Source organism: Telmatherina bonti (genome assembly GCF_933228915.1).
Source record: "Telmatherina bonti genome assembly, chromosome: 22".
NCBI classification, from domain to species: domain Eukaryota; kingdom Metazoa; phylum Chordata; class Actinopteri; order Atheriniformes; family Telmatherinidae; genus Telmatherina; species Telmatherina bonti.
This window is the reverse complement of record NC_136631.1, coordinates 28,257,068-28,274,814: the sequence shown is the minus strand read 5'-3', so window position 1 is coordinate 28,274,814 and position 17,747 is coordinate 28,257,068.

Here is a 17,747-nt window from a genome sequence, read left to right as displayed (position 1 = left end):
TGTGTGTGTCTGAATGGACGTCTGAAGACTGTCCATACAGAAGGCATTATTCCACACTCACTCCCAGACAGATGGATCTGTCAGTCTATCTGTCACACGGAGACCCACCGCTCACATAAATAAAGAGGTTACGGCAGGTCTGCGTCAGGACCAATCAGTGTGTGTGTGTGTGTGTGTGTGTGTGTGTTTACTGCTGTAAACTTCAGGTAAAGGAGCCGATCAATGAACCAGGATGCACATCCTCTCCAGACACAAACACACCCAAACGAGCTTTAAACACATGCACATTGAAATGAATAAATAGTCCAGTTTTTTAAACAAACGTGTGTGTGTGTGTGTGTGTGTGTGTGTGTGTGTGTGTGTGTCTGCTGATGAAGTGTCTCAAACCAGCCGTGGGTCATCTCGCTGCTGCCTTCCTGCTCCAGCTGTAGGCCTGCACTCACCACAAACACAGGAGACGGCCGGGCTTCATTATCTTCTGCCACCTCGTAGCTGCACTCCCCTGTTCCTCCCCCACCCCCCCCCCGCTCACCCCCACCGTCCCCCATCAACCACCACCTATGTAAAAAGTGTGGGGACCTGATTAGTGGCTCATGTGATCTGAGATTTTGTGAGATTGAAACACACCTGCAACATCACACACATGTATGCACCCCACCCACCCACACACACACACACACACACACACACACACACATACACACACACACACACACACACACACACACACACACACACACACACACACACACACACACACATTCCCCATGAAGTCAAATCAGTCCCTCGTTATTTCCTCACACGCTTTTCCTTCCCGACTGCAGAGATCCTGATGGAGACCTGAGTGTGTTTGTTTGAATGGAAGTATTTCATAACAGCTTCTGTCTGCGTCTTTTTATCTGCTATTCCTTCGTTTCATCCCTCCATTCTTACAGCAGCATAAACGTCCAGGACGGACCTGAAGGGGAAGGACGTTAAGAGCCTTGATCTGTATATTTACACATATCTATATCTATCTATCTATCTATCTATAGATATATATATATATATAGATATATGTATATATATCTATATATATATATATATATATATGTATATATATATATATATATAGATATATATATATATATATATATATATATATATATATATATATATATATGTATATATATATATATATACATATATACATATATATATATATATATATATATATATATATATATATATATATATATATGTGTGTGTGTGTGTGTGTGTGTGTGTGTGTGTGTGTGTGTGTGTGTGTGTGTATAGGGCGAGAGAGACGGAGAGAGAAGGACCAAACATTGATGGTGCCACATTCTTATTGTTCCACCATGCTGCTGTGACGGATGCAGGAAGTGGTCCAGCGTGGTGGAACCTGCCAGGTCTTCCCTGAAAGAGACGTTGTCTGGATGGGAGCAGATGTTTCAGCATTGATGGAGCTTCCCAGATGTGGAAGCTGCCCACGCCATCAGCTCTAATGCAACCCCATCCCATCAGAGATGCAGGCTGATAACAAGCTGGATGCTCCCTCTCCTCTTTAGTCTGCAGGACACGCCGTCCATGCTGTCCACAAACAATTCCACATCTTCATCCAGGTTTCCACTCAGAACATTTTAAATGAGCTTTGGTCCAGAGAAGACGGCGTGTTTCTGGATCTTCTTCACATATGATGAACTGGGTTCACACTGGTTTCTGGAAGCTTCCTGAGTCCATGCACTGGTTTCCAGTAGAGAAGCATGTCTGCTTTAGGATCACAACCAGCATCCTGCTTTGTCCCAAACATACAGAGATTCCTCCTGATTCTCTGAACCTGTAGAAAATGATATTCTTCACTGTAGATGGTCTGAGGATCGTTTTTCTGAACTTTTAGATGCAGTTTGTGTCAGGCTGGTGAAGCTCTGAAGAGACTTTTCTACCCAGTCATTGTCAAATTCTCATCGACTTGTTTCTGATTTGTCCCAGTCACGTTTCCAGTTTGTTGCTTCTGATCCAACCTTTTACAGAATTATTGCTGCATCACAATCAGTTCATATTTTCCATCATCATCATGTTGTTTATCTTCTACTGGAAAGAAAATATGAGTTGATGAGGCTTTTATTGACATTTGACACAGTTTGGGTTGTAGATCTTTGTTGCTCTCCACAATAACATCTGTTCTGATGTAACGTTTTCCTCATTAAGCTCCACACGTTCCTGCAGAGCATCTATAGATTGACATGTGACTGATATATATTTAACTTTCCTCCACACCAGTCGATCCTTCAGCCTGGATGTGTGTGTACGACACAGATCAGGAAAGAAGAGAAAGAGCGGGTGGGGGAGGCGATGCAGAGGCACAAAGGTCCAGCTGTGAGATGAACATGGAGTGAACGCAGGAAGAATGAAGCGGATCTCATCCTGCAGGAGGAGCACGGCCCGGTTATTACCATGTAAATCACACATACGCCGCCATGCAGTCAGGGGATGTTGCACAAACACAAACTGCACCAACACATGTTTCTTTGAGTGAATGTTGTTGAATGAAGTCGTCTCCTGCTTGGTATTTTCATGATTATCTGCTGGCTGATGAAATTAAGTTAATTGCTTATTGGTATTTTAATTAAGTTTCTTTCTGCTTGCAGTTTGAGAGATTTTGGGAGCATTTACTGGTATTTTAATGAAGTATTATTTGGCTGCAGACTCAGTGGGAGAGCAGCTGAACAGGCATACACACAGCAGGTGGCCTCAAAGAAACACACACAAACATAAATCTTAACAGCACACACACACACGCACACACACACACACGCACACACACACACACACACACACACACACACACACACACACACACATTTAAATATCACATCCATCAAATACACAGTTTTTCCTGAACTACTATTCTATGTGGAGAAGCAGATCTCAGATGTGTGTGTGTGTGTGTGTGTGAGTAATACAAGTGAGTGTTCCTCTGTGTTCATTGTCTCACACCAACAATGTGCTTGTGCGTCTCTCAGTACTTTCTGTCTCCATGCAAGACATGAAACGACCCCTCCACTTTCGTATGCCACAGATTTGCTCATCGTGCTGCTCGCTGTGGAAAAATAGTTCCTGGTTTACTGGGGAGCACTGGGAGTGGAAGATCCATCCGCTTCCGGGAGACAGCAGGATGGTGTCTGACAGGTGGAGCTGCATGTAAATAAGCCTGTTTCTGCATGAGAATGGGATTTCACTGTGGCTCTGCAGACACTGTGGAGGAACATGTCGGGTTTTACATTCACATGACCCAGTGCTTCCTCACACCCACTCGCTCCATCTCTCCTTCACTGGATTCCCAACACAATCTCACTGCAGGACAGACGGCCTGCATGAAGACCAAATCCTACTTTTGATACAAACCTCATTTTTAAATGCGTGAGAGGACAAAGCAAAAAGCACAAAGGACTAAAGTGGAGGCATTTTATGAGGTGATCATGAAATGATTAACAGGTTGAAAACATCTGGATTTATAGCTTGGAAGGAGATGTACTGTAAAATATTAGCAATTGATTTACTAAAACATGCAAGTTGATTCAATTAAGTTTCACCTGTTTAATAAACTGAAATGCTGGGAAATTGTAGAAGTTAAAGGAAGCCACAGTCCTCGCAGAGGACCATTAACACCATCGCTACACTGCAAAAAATCCAACTTGTATTGTTTGGTCTGACACAGTTATTTAAGTAGGTTAAACTTAAAAATATGTATTAATGGCATTTAAAGCAATAATGTTAGTAATCACAACCAAACAAGCACGTTGATTGCTCCAAAACAATTAGGTGAGTCATTAAAAATGACAAACTATAAGTTGGAATTCAATACAAGGGACAAAAGTTCTGCTAACTTTAATTTCTTTGTTGTAAAATGCGGGAAAGCCAACTTTATGAGTTTGCAATTTTCACTTGAAGTTGCTGGCTTGAGCTGGACTCCACACAGGTAAGTTTTTATTTAAATTAGGTTTAAATGGTATGGGAATTGTTGACTAGTGTTGTGTAGTATGTTGTAGATCCTTGGAGGAGGCAACCTACACATTTTCCACATTTAAACACAAACAGCTTTTCACTCAGCAGAACTGCTGCATGAGTTAGCAGCTAGCTTATCTGGGCTGATACGGTTGAAACAGGACAAGACGTGTTATTTCTGCTGGTTAGTACCATTCAAACAGGACAAGACGTGTAATCTGCTACTAGTTAGTACCATTCAAACAGGACAAGACGTGTTATCTGCTACTGGTTAGTGCCGTTCAAACAGGACAAGACATGTTAGCTTCCGCTGGTTAGTACCATTCAAACAGGACAAGACATGTTAGCTTCCGCTGATTAGTACCTTTCAAACAGGACAAGACATGTTAGCTTCCGCTGGTTAGTACCGTTCAAACAGGACAAGACATGTTAGCTTCTGCTGGTTAGTACCGTTCAAACAGGACAAGACATGTTAGCTTCCGCTGGTTAGTACCATTCAAACAGGACAAGACATGTTAGCTTCTGCTGATTAGTACCGTTCAAACAGGACAAGACATGTTAGCTTCCGCTGGTTAGTACCGTTCAAACAGGACAAGACATGTTAGCTTCTGCTGGTTAGTACCGTTCAAACAGGACAAGACATGTTAGCTTCTGCTGGTTAGTACCGTTCAAACAGGACAAGACATGTTAGCTTCTGCTGATTAGTACCGTTCAAACAGGACAAGACGTGTTAGCTTCTGCTGATTAGTACCGTTCAAACAGGACAAGACATGTTAGCTTCCGCTGGTTAGTACCGTTCAAACAGGACAAGACATGTTAGCTTCTGCTGGTTAGTACCGTTCAAACAGGACAAGACGTGTTAGCTTCTGCTGATTAGTACCGTTCAAACAGGACAAGACATGTTAGCTTCTACTGGTTAGTACCGTTCAACAGGACAAGACATGCTATCTTCTGCTGGTTAGTACCATTCAAACAGGACAAGACGTGTTATCTTCTACTGGTTAGTACTGTTCAAACAGGAGAAGACATGTTAGCTTCTGCTGGTTAGTACCGTTCAACAGGACAAGACAAGCTATCTTCTGCTGGTTAGTACCATTCAAACAGGACAAGACGTGTTATCTTCTACTGGTTAGTACCGTTCAAACAGGACAAGACATGTTAGCTTCTGCTGGTTAGTACCATTCAAACAGGACAAGACGTGTTATCTTGTACTGTTTAGTACCATTCAAACAGGACAAGACGTGTTATCTTCTACTGGTTAGTACTGTTCAAACAGGAGAAGACATGTTAGCTTCTGCTGGTTAGTACCGTTCAACAGGACAAGACATGCTATCTTCTGCTGGTTAGTACCATTCAAACAGGACAAGACGTGTTATCTTCTACTGGTTAGTACTGTTCAAACAGGAGAAGACATGTTAGCTTCTGCTGGTTAGTACCGTTCAACAGGACAAGACAAGCTATCTTCTGCTGGTTAGTACCATTCAAACAGGACAAGACGTGTTATCTTCTACTGGTTAGTACCGTTCAAACAGGACAAGACATGTTAGCTTCTGCTGGTTAGTACCATTCAAACAGGACAAGACGTGTTATCTTGTACTGTTTAGTACCGTTCAAACAGGACAAGACATGTTATCTTCTGCTGGTTAGTACCATTCAAACAGGACAAGACGTGTTATCTTCTACTGGTTAGTACCGTTCAAACAGGACAAGACATGTTAGCTTCTACTGGTTAGTACCATTCAAACAGGAAAAGACATGTTAGCTTCTACTGGTTAGTATTCAGTTAATTCATGCTCGCCTACTAGCTGCAGCTAAAGGAGAAGCCGTTAGGGTTTTAATGCTAACACATTAGCTGATATTTTATGTACTAAGTATCAGGACAACATGGAGCAGTTTGTGTAACACCTCTTTGTAGTAACATTTACATCATGCCGAGTTCAATAAAACACTTCCTGCTGCTACCATTTACATATAAAAATGATTAGATGTCAGAGCTGATAAAATTATTACAGTGTAATGGTAGGAAAGGCCAATCTACCTATTTAAAACATTGTGTTGGTCATAATATAGGCCTGCCCTGAATTTACTACATTGCTTTTGATTAAAAAAAGGTCTAAATATTTCTACTATGACCCACTGTGGGCTCCCAGGCCTGGTTATATTTTCCTTCTGTTTAAAAACATTGAAATGCATTTAATTGACTGCCCTGTTTTATACTGACTGCTGACTTTCTTAACCTAAACTGACGTAGGTGTTGGGTTTAGGTATAGATATAGGTTGATAACCTTAAATAGTATATGCTTTTTGTAATTAATGTTTACTGCAGCAAAATGTATTAAAAATAAAAACACTGAATGTGTACTCTTTTCAGCTCAAGGGTCTAGTCTAGTCTTTGCATCGTCATTAAATTTACAAAATGTTATGTGTAATGTTTAACATTTCGACTGACAGCCTTACTAATTCCCTGCAAATTGTCATCTTTGTTTTTCAGATTGAAATGAATGCAGTTCATGTTCTGCGGGTTTACCAACGCCATGGAAGACGTTCAGCTGAAACATTACCGGCTACATCATGGAGGGTCAACATGGGTTTGCAAACAGGGACTGCTGCACTTTCAGAACCATCACTTGAAATCACACCTTTCAAGATTGCATACGACTGTCCAACTGTTCTTTTTTTATGAGCACAAGTTGTCTTTCATTTTCCTTATATTGATAAAAGCACAAGCTGTTTTTCATTTGCCTCGCCCAAGTTGGAAGGGATTCAGTGCTGCTAGTTTAAATTAAACTAAGGTCTTGAGGATGTATGTTGCATTTGTAATTATTTATGCATTTGATTAGAAGTTACTGAAATTAAATTATGAAGTTGAGTTACATTAGCAGTGTGCAATTTTAAATTACTCTTAAATTATTCTGCTTTACTAACTTAACCAAATTCAAGTGGATTTTGTGAATGAATTTGAGTTATTACAGCGTAAAATGATCTATTATTACAACTTATTTAAGAGTTAGAGCAAGTAAGGATTAAAAGTTATAACCATGTACATTTTTAAATTGGTAAAACTTGTGGAAAAGTTACCAGAGCTAAAGATGAAAAGTTATTACAACATAAAATGATAATTTAGTGGAACTTACAATTAAGTTGTAAAAAATCCTAATTTAGAGTTGAGCAAACTCAAAAGCAAAACTTAAAATATTTAGTTTAGCTGTCCAATTTAAAATTTTATCGAAGTTTGTTGCCTTGAAATTTTAAGTTCACTCAACTTTTTCCGTTTTTCAGTGGATGTATTTACCCACAATGCAACGTCAAATGCTGGAAGGGACTTTTTTTGTAGTCCACTTCCTGTATTTGGTCCGATTGAAACGGGCCGAGACCTCTGTTTAGGCAGACCGAGTCCGCTTCTTTGGTCCGAATCAGAATTCATTTGGAGCATTCACATGTCCCCAAACAAAGCGACTTTCCAAACAAACAGACTCAGATTTGGATCAAAAGGGCTCATGTGGATGTGTCCTAAATTCACCAGTAAAATGTGTAAAAGTTATCTCCTTCCTAAAGAGAACCCCATTACTTTCAGTAAAAGCCAGAAGATAGAAACTACAAGGAAAGTATGAATATGAGTAGTAATGAGTAAAATAACCATAAAAATAAGTTATCTTACAATAAGTATAGGATTCTTTTTAACCCAGTTCTGTCCAACATCATAACATACAAAACAGCCCGCTCAGAGCAAAACCACGATAGGCCACAGAGGGAGGATATAGGGGAAGGGCCACCACCATGGCTGCTGTCCACCCACCCACAGCCCATCCCAAAGAGGCCCAAAATGTACATTGAAGTTTATGTTGCGATTAAAATCTAGTGGGGGGGGCGCAGGGGTCCACATAGGGATCCTCCCACTGGGTCAGGCTCGCTGGCTCCACCGTATGCCGTATGTGTGGCATGTATGATGTCGGGTGGTGGTAGAGGAAAGGGACGTGGGGAAGAAGGACTCCTGCCTCGGGCCACCAACTCAGCCAACACCCCAGGAAAAAATCCTCCTGCTCTCCCTCCAGACATTCGTCCAGGTCTGAGGCCTGGCTCCACAAGCCACCAGCTTTCATCTCCATGGAAACTAGCAGGACCTTCATGGTTCATGTCAAAGAAAGGCAGACTCACAGGAGACACATTAGCAGAGATTTTAGAGCTGGAATAGAAACAGCTGCAGTAAAACCACAGACTGTATATAAAAAGATGGGCGGAGCCTCCATGACATCACCCGTAGTTTCCTGAAGAGCTGAATTGAAGCTCGGTGGGCGGTTCCTACCGTCGCCATGTTGGCAGCGTCATGCGTGTCGTCCCAACCGGAAAATACAAATATGGGCAAAGAGGTGGAGCTGAGAGGGGGGCTGTGAGTGTCATGGGTCTGAGGGCCCTGGTGTGTGTGTGTGTGGGTGTGTCTTGTTTCAGGTGGAGCCTTTGTTAGCAGTTCCTCACAGCTGAAGGCAATCATCTCATTTTATGGCCACAGTATATCTACCTTGGTTTGAGCACTACTCTCCGCCGGATTGTTGCATACACTTCTTTGGTAACGTCTGGTCTCTGTGATCGTGTGTTTTCTTTTGTCCTTGCTGTTTGAAAGAACTTTGCCTTCTTGTTTCAGAAACCCTTCTGTTAACCAACCACCAGTCCCTCAGCTGCCATTCCTGCCTGCCCGCCTGCCAACTTGCTCCGCCGACTCCATTTGCCACCTTTTTGCAAATAAACTGTCTTTGTTACCGCAAGCTAACGCTTCCGCGATTGGGTCCCCTTTTCCCCCCTTGACAGTGAGTGTCATGGCGGATGATTGACATCGAGCGAACTCCGAGCTTTCTTTCTTTCTTTCTTAGCTAAGAGCTAACCGAGCTAACAGGAGCTAACCAGCTAACGGAGGTAATCGGGCTAAAGCTAAGTCAAGTTGTTAACTGGCTAAAACCGCAGTTGTTCTACGTTCTTCTGACTTGAAGCAGGAAGTTGGGTACCTGTCAATCAAAAGGACACGCCCCTAAATATGCAGAACTTTGAGATTAAATTACTTTTAAATGGGCGAGTTGGAAAAAAATTCACTCTGATCCCCTATTAGGCTATGATCACCTAACATAGCTCATCCCTAAAATATAGAAAAACACACCCATGCACATGGGAGCACAGACACACATCCATGCACCCACACCACACACATACACACCCAATTACACAAGTGCTCCCCTACACACATACATATACGGTAACACACACCCACATCCCTGTACACATACCAGCTGCTGCTCTGTTAGTTACTTATGGTTTTTACTCAGGATGTCTATTGTGCTTTCTTTGAAATTTTAGATACGTGATTCTCAAACAATGTAAAAGATTTTGTTCTGTAGAGAAAACATGACAGTTGCTGTGGCATGTTCTCTACTTTTGCTTTTGTGTACTGACACTGGACAGGACAAGTATATAAAAAAAAAAAAAAAAGAAAAAAAAATCACTCCTCCCATGAAGGTAAACCTGACCTATTAAACCTAAAATTGATTTTTGAACCAGGCTGTTAACATGTTTATTTCTGCTGTAAACATGTTTATTCCTGCTGTGAAGTTGGTCTTTTTAACATGGGAGTCTATGGGGACTGCGATGGACTGACGAGCTGTCCAGGGTGTAGCCTGCCTTTCGCCCAAAAGACGACTGGGATAGGCTCCAGCTTCCATGCGACCCTGAATTGGATTAAGCTGTAAGAAAGATGAATGAATTGATGAGTCAATGGGGATTTGCTCTGTTTTGCAGCCCCTAGTGGATGTAGGGGGAACTGCAGTTTTAGGCACTTCCACATTGGCTTCACTTTTAACCGCCTGAGTCTCCGTCCATCTTTCATGTATGTCTTTGAGTAAAACATGATGTGTGATTGTGGCTGCTAGCTGCCAGAGTTTCTGTCCCACAGAGACGAGACAGACGTCTTTGTAACCAGCAGAGTCTCTGCTTCCACGTGACACCGTGTGGAGAAAAGATCAGAAGCCCTGAAGTAACAGTGATGTTCTCATGTTTGGGGTTTGAACTGTGTTTGGTTTGCATGCTGCATGCTACATGTTGCTATGCTACATGTTGGGGGGGGGGGGGGGGGGGGGGGGGGGGGGGGTAGTTACACACAACAGCTCCTCTGACTCTGCCTGTCTTTTCTCATATAATCTGCATCAGCTTGTAATCGAATGTTTGGTTTTTGTTTAATTTTTGTGTGGTTTTCCATCAGCAGTCCCAGTGCCACTGCTGGTTGCCATGGTTGCATGCAACAACTTCTCTGTCTAATTTAAAAAGGCTTTCTGTGGTGCGGACTGACTCAGAAGTGACGTGTGGTTGGACGGAGACAGTGGCTTCTTCATCGCCGTCATGCAGCTCTGAAGCCAGTGCGGCTGAGCAGATTCTGTCTGACAGTCTGTTAGGAAACATGTCTGCAGCTGCTAGTTTGTGTCAAGTGTTGTTGCAGCTGCTGCAACATGGTGATTTAAGGTGGCATATTTAGTTTCAACACGCTAAGCGCCTCTCATGGCTGTAAGGAGAAGAACGGGAAGGATTCTGCTGTAACCCCTCTAGGTCGCGTTCATTTACTCCCTCACCGTTATTAGGGAAACTAATACTGTAAGTCCTCTGCTGCTATGAAAACATTACAGATTCTGTTATTTTGCTCAAATGTTTTCATTAACTGAATTAAAACTACCAAAACCTTTAATTCAATTATTTAAACTCTTTAAGCCCTAAAATACATGCTGGTGGACTATTATTGTTATTATTATAATTATCTAAAATAAAAAAAATACTGTGTATTTGTGTGTTTATGTGTCTATCTTTCTCATGCATCTGTTTGTCAATCCTTTCCCGTTTTGTTTTGGCTTTTTTCTTCAGTATGAATAATCGTTTTCTTGACAAACTGAGTTGAAATTAAATTCAGACCCTCCAAATATGCTTATCTGGAAACTAACTTGTCCTCAAAATACTGACGGGATGAATAATTACATAGTTTTAACTTTTTAAATGGGACTCAAGTTGATGAATGGATTTGAGTGAAAAGGGAGACAAATATTAAATGTCTGATATTTTGAAGCTGTTTTGGGAAGATTACTGTTTTGTCTTCCTTTCCCCGGTCTCCTACAGAGCCAAGTTTAAAGAAAAATCCTCCCATCGAGACCAGAGGTCTCCTGGTTAGTCCCAAGAAGACTAACAGTCCTTGATGAAAAGGTTTCCAGCCAGCTGGAAGATTAAGATCAGATCAGGAAAACAATATTTTCTTTCAGCTTAATCGTAATTAAAAGCATGCCGTTGACATGGAAGTGGCAGCTTTCTGATCTGTGGACCAACACTGTGTCTCTGGAGTCACAGCCATTACAAACACAGTATGTCCTCGTTAGAGACAACTGGGCTCAGATCAGTTTTAATGCTGCTCAGCTCGCTGCTGGGGTCCACAGGAAGGACAAAGACACATCAAAGACATGAAGGAAGGTCAGCAGCAAATATCCATGAGACGGAGGGAAGAAACAGGAAGATAAATCCTGGACCAGAGACGGAAGACGTCCACATCGTCAGCACAGACTGGACTGGATTGGAGACTGGACAAATTTAGATTTAATCTCATTTCCCAATCCTTCCATTTTCTCAACTGCTTCGTCCAATTTAGGGTGGCGGGAAGCTGGAGTCTGTCCCAGCACCCGCCATGCGAGAGGCAGGTACACCTGGACGGGTCGCCAGGCCATCACTGCCAACTCAAACTCCTGCAAAATGAACTGAACTTGCTGTTTGTGGGTAAAAATAACCAAGATGGTTTGGTTTTGTGTTGGAGGAGGAATGATATGCGTTACTTTCAGATAAATCCCGTCTGGTCCAAACACCCTGTCCAAAACACCTCTACAGCCTCCAAACACAAGCTTCTGTTTATATGTTTAGTTTAGGGCAAAACAAGAAAAATATTGTAAGTAGAAATGTTTTCCACTCAGCTCAGGATGACGGCAGCAGGGACAGACGAAGGGTCGAACCAGGTCCAATCTATATTTCCACTCATACGGTGCAGCAGCGAGGTCGTCATAGCATCCATATACGGTCCAAATTGGCAAGTCAGAACCTCTGCTGATCCACCGTCAAAATGTATCAGGGAACACAACAACAACAATTATAATGATAAAAAAATAACAATAATAATAATAATAATAATAATAATAATAATAATAATAATAACAATAACAATAATAATAATAATAATAATAATAATAATAATAATAATAATATTAAGAAGTGGAGACACATGCCAACCTGATTCCGGCCTCAACTTCCAAAACCACATATGAACCTTTTATTTGAGGCTTTTGGTGAGAGAGATGGGATAGGCTGAGGTATCACACACAAACGCACAGAAACACACACACACACACACACACAAGGCCAAAAGCTGTGAGAATATTTTCTTGAGGCCTCAAGGTGTCAAGAGATCCATCAAACCACCAACAACTAATTATTACCTTCCTTTCCTTTCTCACCATTACTATGTGTGTGTGTGTGTGTGTGTGTGTCGGCCTCTAGGGCCCACTGGTGTACATAATGGCTTTTTGAAAAGATTGTCAGTTTAAAAAGACGTTTGATTGACACCTCCTGATGTCTCAATCCAATTAGAGACACACACACACACACACACACACACACACACACACACACACACACACACACACACACGGACACACACACACACACACACACACACACACACACGGACACACACACACACACAGAGTGCGAGAGAGGGAAAGGGCAGACAAAATCATATGTGTGTGAGTGTGTATAAACGGATGGATAAATTAACTTTAATTGGTGAAACGCTTCAATAATTTTTAAAGTAAAAAAACAACAAAAAACTTTCAATTATTAAATTAATTTTTACTGTTCATCGTGTGAAAATCTGCTTTTTCTTCTAAATTTTCTATAAATAAAGTATGATGTCACACAGAGATGTTTATCTGAGCTGATACAAAAACCATCCAATTATTCTGGAAGATGAAATAAAAACAACTAGTTTAAGTTTAATTTTTATCAAACTAAACTGCAGACAGTTAATCTTTAATAATATCATTTATCATGTAGGTTGTAGAAATGTTGAGCAGCTCGACAGGACCAGCTCCATCTTTCCAAAACCCCGTCTGTAAATTCAAACATCTGATTTCTGCTGTTTTACTTCATCAAGAGCGAAAACAAAAAATGATCAAAAGAGAGGAAGAAAAAAAAAAAGATGATCCTGTTTTTGATTCCGGTTTTTGTATGCTAAAAAAATCAGCTAATTTTTCTCCAACATCTATATTTTGTTCAATAAATTAAACAAAAACATTTTATTTAAGAGCAATCAAATGATCAAAAAAAGAAATTTATTATCAAAATTAAACAGAAAACAAAATGGACAGAAATTTAAAGAATAATATAAAATATGAACATGTCCCAAAACGGATAAATACAAAAATATGTTAATAAAACAACCAAACAGACCCGAACGTTGCTGTCCCACAAATAAAAGAAGTTTCACGTTTGAACCAAATAAAAATAAATAATCCATGTTTTTACCCAATAAAGTCTCTTTTGTTTCAGATAAAAGATAAACTTTTTATTTGATGTTTTATTTGTTTGTTTATCTTGTTCCTTTTCTCTCATTTGTCATAAATCATCTTTATTACATTTATTGATCGGCAGATCAGATGGATTCACATTTTATAAAGAATCCAATGTTTTTATCTTTATTTAGAAAAAAAAATCACTTTGTTTGTCTTTCCCAGTCCAAAAATATTGTATCTCATCTCAAGATGTATAACGAACAGACAAGTGCACCCAACACACAAACACTCAAACACCCACACACACCCAACACACACACGTAGACAATCGGGCCCCTCGGGGTCCTCTATTCAGTCTAACTAACAAAGCCCAGGACCTAAACCCAGCATGTCTGAAAAAACACTGAGTGTGTTTTGTAAGTGTGTGAGTGTGTTTTGTAATTGAGTGTGAGTGTGTGTGTGTCAGTGTGTGTTTTGTATTTGTGTGTGTGTGTTGCACTAACAAGGTCCAGGCCTCAGCGTGATGACGATCTTAACGAGCTGTCTGGCGCTCTTCAGCTCTCAGCTCAGACCTCTGGTCATTAATGATCTGTGTGTGTGTGTGTGTGTGTGTGTGTGTGTGTGTGAGTGTGTGTGTGTGTGTGTGTGTGTGTGTGTGTGTGTCGCTGGTATAAATGAAATAATGCCTCAGTGGGAGAGAAAAAACATTTAGTCTCTTTTGGCGCCACAATGTCATGGTTTGAATGGCTGCTGTCAGAGTGGGCTTTCCACTTGCTGTGTTTGCCAAAGAAAATCCCATCGTTCCAGTTTTTCCAGAATTTTATCCAGAATAACACGACTCATCCGTTTCCCTGGGAATGTTTCTGTCCAATTATTCCAGAAAAACTCCCTACCAGTAGCGATCCTCTCTGAAAAGGTGAGTAGAAACAAGAGAAAAAGCCTCAAAGGTGATGCTCAAGTCCAGACACAGATCTGGACCAGAGTCAGGATGACAATCAACAAATTAGCCTCTCACCACACATACGCAAACACAAACATATATATATATATATATATATATATATATATATATATATATATATATATATATGTATATATATGTGTGTGTGTGTGTGTGTGTGTGTGTATATCTACACCACTGCTTCGCTCTCTCTCTCTCTCTCTCTCTCTCTCTTTCTATATATATATATATATATATATATATATATATATATATATATATATATATATATATATATATATATATATATGTATATATGTATAGGACCAGACTGTTACATATTAGTATGTATAAATAAAGTGTGTGATTAAAATATTAAACAAAAATGTCCTGTAGCATATTGTGAACTCTGTGTCAATTTAAATACTTAAGATTATTTCTTTTAATTGAGTCCCACCTCTTATCAAAATATTTAAGTGTGTTATTGACATTACTTGACTAAAATGTCACAAATTTCTTTGGACAGAATGTTTCATGTTTTCATTTATCATTGGCTCTTGTGAATTTAAAATGTATTCCTTTAGTAAATTTACTATACTATTACCTGATTAATACCATATTTTAGCTCTGGTTAGGGAAGAAAGCCAAAGTCATGGCCTGTAGCGGCACCAGTAGAAAGGGTCTGGGTCGGCCCAGCAGTAGAAAGGGTCTGGGTCGGCCCAGCAGTAGAAAGTGTTTGGGTCAACCCGGCACTAGAAAGGATCTGGGTCGGTCTGGCAGTAGAAAGGGTCTGGGTCGGCCCGGCACTAGAAAGGGTCTGGGTTGGCCCGGCACTAGAAAGGGTCTGGGTCAGCCCAGTCTGGGTCGGTCCGGCACTAAAAAGAGTCTGGGTTGGCCCGGCACTAGAAAAGGTCTGGGTTGGCCTGGCACTAGAAAGGGTCTGGGTCGGCCCAGTCTGGGTCGGTCCGGCACTAGAAAGAGTCTGGGTCTGTCCAGCAGTAAAAAGGGTCTGGGGCGGCCCAGCAGTAGAAAGGGTCTGGGTCGGCCCGGCACTAGAAAGGGTCTGGGTCGGTCCGGCAGTAGAAAGGGTCTGGGGCGGCCCAGTCTGGGTCATCCCGGCACTAGAAAGGGTATGGGTCGGCCCGGCAGTAGAAAGGGTCTGGGTCTGCCCGGCACTAGAAAGGATCTGGGTCGGTCCAGCACTAGAAAGGGTCTGGGTCGACCCGGCACTATAAAGGGTCTGGGTCGGCCCGGCAGTACAAAGGGTCTGGGTCTGTCCGGTCTTGGTCAGCCTGGCACTAGAAAGGGTCTGGGTCGGTCCAGCACTAGAAAGGGTCTTGGTCGGCCCAGTCTGCGTTAGTCCGGCGATAGAAAGGGTCGGGGTTGGCCCAGTCTGGGTCGGTCCGGCAGTAGAAAGGGTCTGGGTCGGCCCAGCACTGGAAAGGATCTGGGTCTGTCCGGCAGTAGAAAGGGTCTGGGTCGGTCCCGCAGTAGAAAGGGTCTGGGTCGGTCCGGCAGTAGAAAGGGTCTGGGTCGGCCCAGCACTAGAAAGGGTCTGGTTCGGCCCGGTCTGGGTCGGCCTGGCACTAGAAAGGGTATGGGTCGGCCCAGTCTGTGTCGGTCCGGCACTAGAAAGAGTCTGGGTCTGTCTGGCAGTAGAAAGGGTCTGGGGCGGCCCAGCAGTAGAAAGGGTCTGGGGCGGCCCAGTCTGGGTCATCCCGGCACTAGAAAGGGTATGGGTCGGCCCGGCAGTAGAAAGGGTCTGGGTTGACCCGGCACCGGAAAGGATCTGGGTCTGTCCGGTCTGGGTCAGCCCGGCACTAGAAAGGATCTGGGTCAACCCAGACCACTATAAAGGGTCTGGGTCGGCCCGGCACTAGAAAGGGTCTGGGTCGGCCCGGTCTGGGTTGGCCTGGCACTAGAAAGGGTATGGGTCGGCCCAGTCTGGGTCGGTCCGGCACTAGAAAGAGTCTGGGTCTGTCCAGCAGTAGAAAGGGTCTGGGGTGGCCCAGCAGTAGAAAGGGTCTGGGTCGGCCCGGCACTAGAAAGGGTCTGGGTCGGTCCGGCAGTAGAAAGGGTCTGGGGCGGCCCAGTCTGGGTCATCCCGGCACTAGAAAGGGTATGGGTCGGCCCGGCAGTAGAAAGGGTCTGGGTCTGCCCGGCACTAGAAAGGATCTGGGTCGGTCCAGCACTAGAAAGGGTCTGGGTCGACCCGACACTATAAAGGGTCTGGGTCGGCCCGGCAGTACAAAGGGTCTGGGTCTGTCCGGTCTTGGTCAGCCTGGCACTAGAAAGGGTCTGGGTCGGTCCAGCACTAGAAAGGGTCTTGGTCGGCCCAGTCTGCGTCAGTCCGGCGATAGAAAGGGTCGGGGTTGGCCCAGTCTGAGTCGGTCCGGCAGTAGAAAGGGTCTGGGTCGGTCCGGCAGTAGAAAGGGTCTGGGTCGGCCCGGCACTAGAAAGGGTCTGGTTCGGCCCGGTCTGGGTCGGCCTGGCACTAGAAAGGGTATGGGTCGGCCCAGTCTGGGTCGGTCCGGCACTAGAAAGAGTCTGGGTCTGTCTGGCAGTAGAAAGGGTCTGGGGCGGCCCAGCAGTAGAAAGGGTCTGGGGCGGCCCAGTCTGGGTCATCCCGGCACTAGAAAGGGTATGGGTCGGCCCGGCAGTAGAAAGGGTCTGGGTCTGCCCGGCAGTAGAAAGGGTCTGGGTTGGCCCGGCACTGGAAAGGATCTGGGTCTGTCCGGTCTGGGTCGGCCCGGCACTAGAAAGGATCTGGGTCGGCCCGGCACTACAAAGGGTCTGGGTCTGTCCAGCACTAGAAAGGGTCTTGGTCGGCCCAGTCTGCGTTAGTCCGGCGATAGAAAGGGTCGGGGTTGGCCCAGTCTGGGTCGGTCCGGCAGTAGAAAGGGTCTGGGTCGGCCCGGCACTACAAAGGGTCTGGGTCGACCCGGTCTGGGTCGGCCCGGCACTAGAAAGGGTCTGGGTCGGTCCAGCACTAGAAAGGGTCTGCGTTGGCCCAGTCTGGGTCGGTCCGGCACTAGAACGTGTCGGGGTCGGCCCAGTCCAGGTCGGTCCGACAGTAGAAAGGGTCTGGGTCGGCCCGGCACTAGAAAGGGTCGGGGTCAGTTCGGCAGTAGAAAGAGTCTGGGTCGGCCCGGTCTGGGTCGGTTCGGCAGTAGAAAGATTCTGGGTCGGCCCGGCAGTAAAAAGGGTCTGGGTCGGCCCGGTCTGGGTCGGTT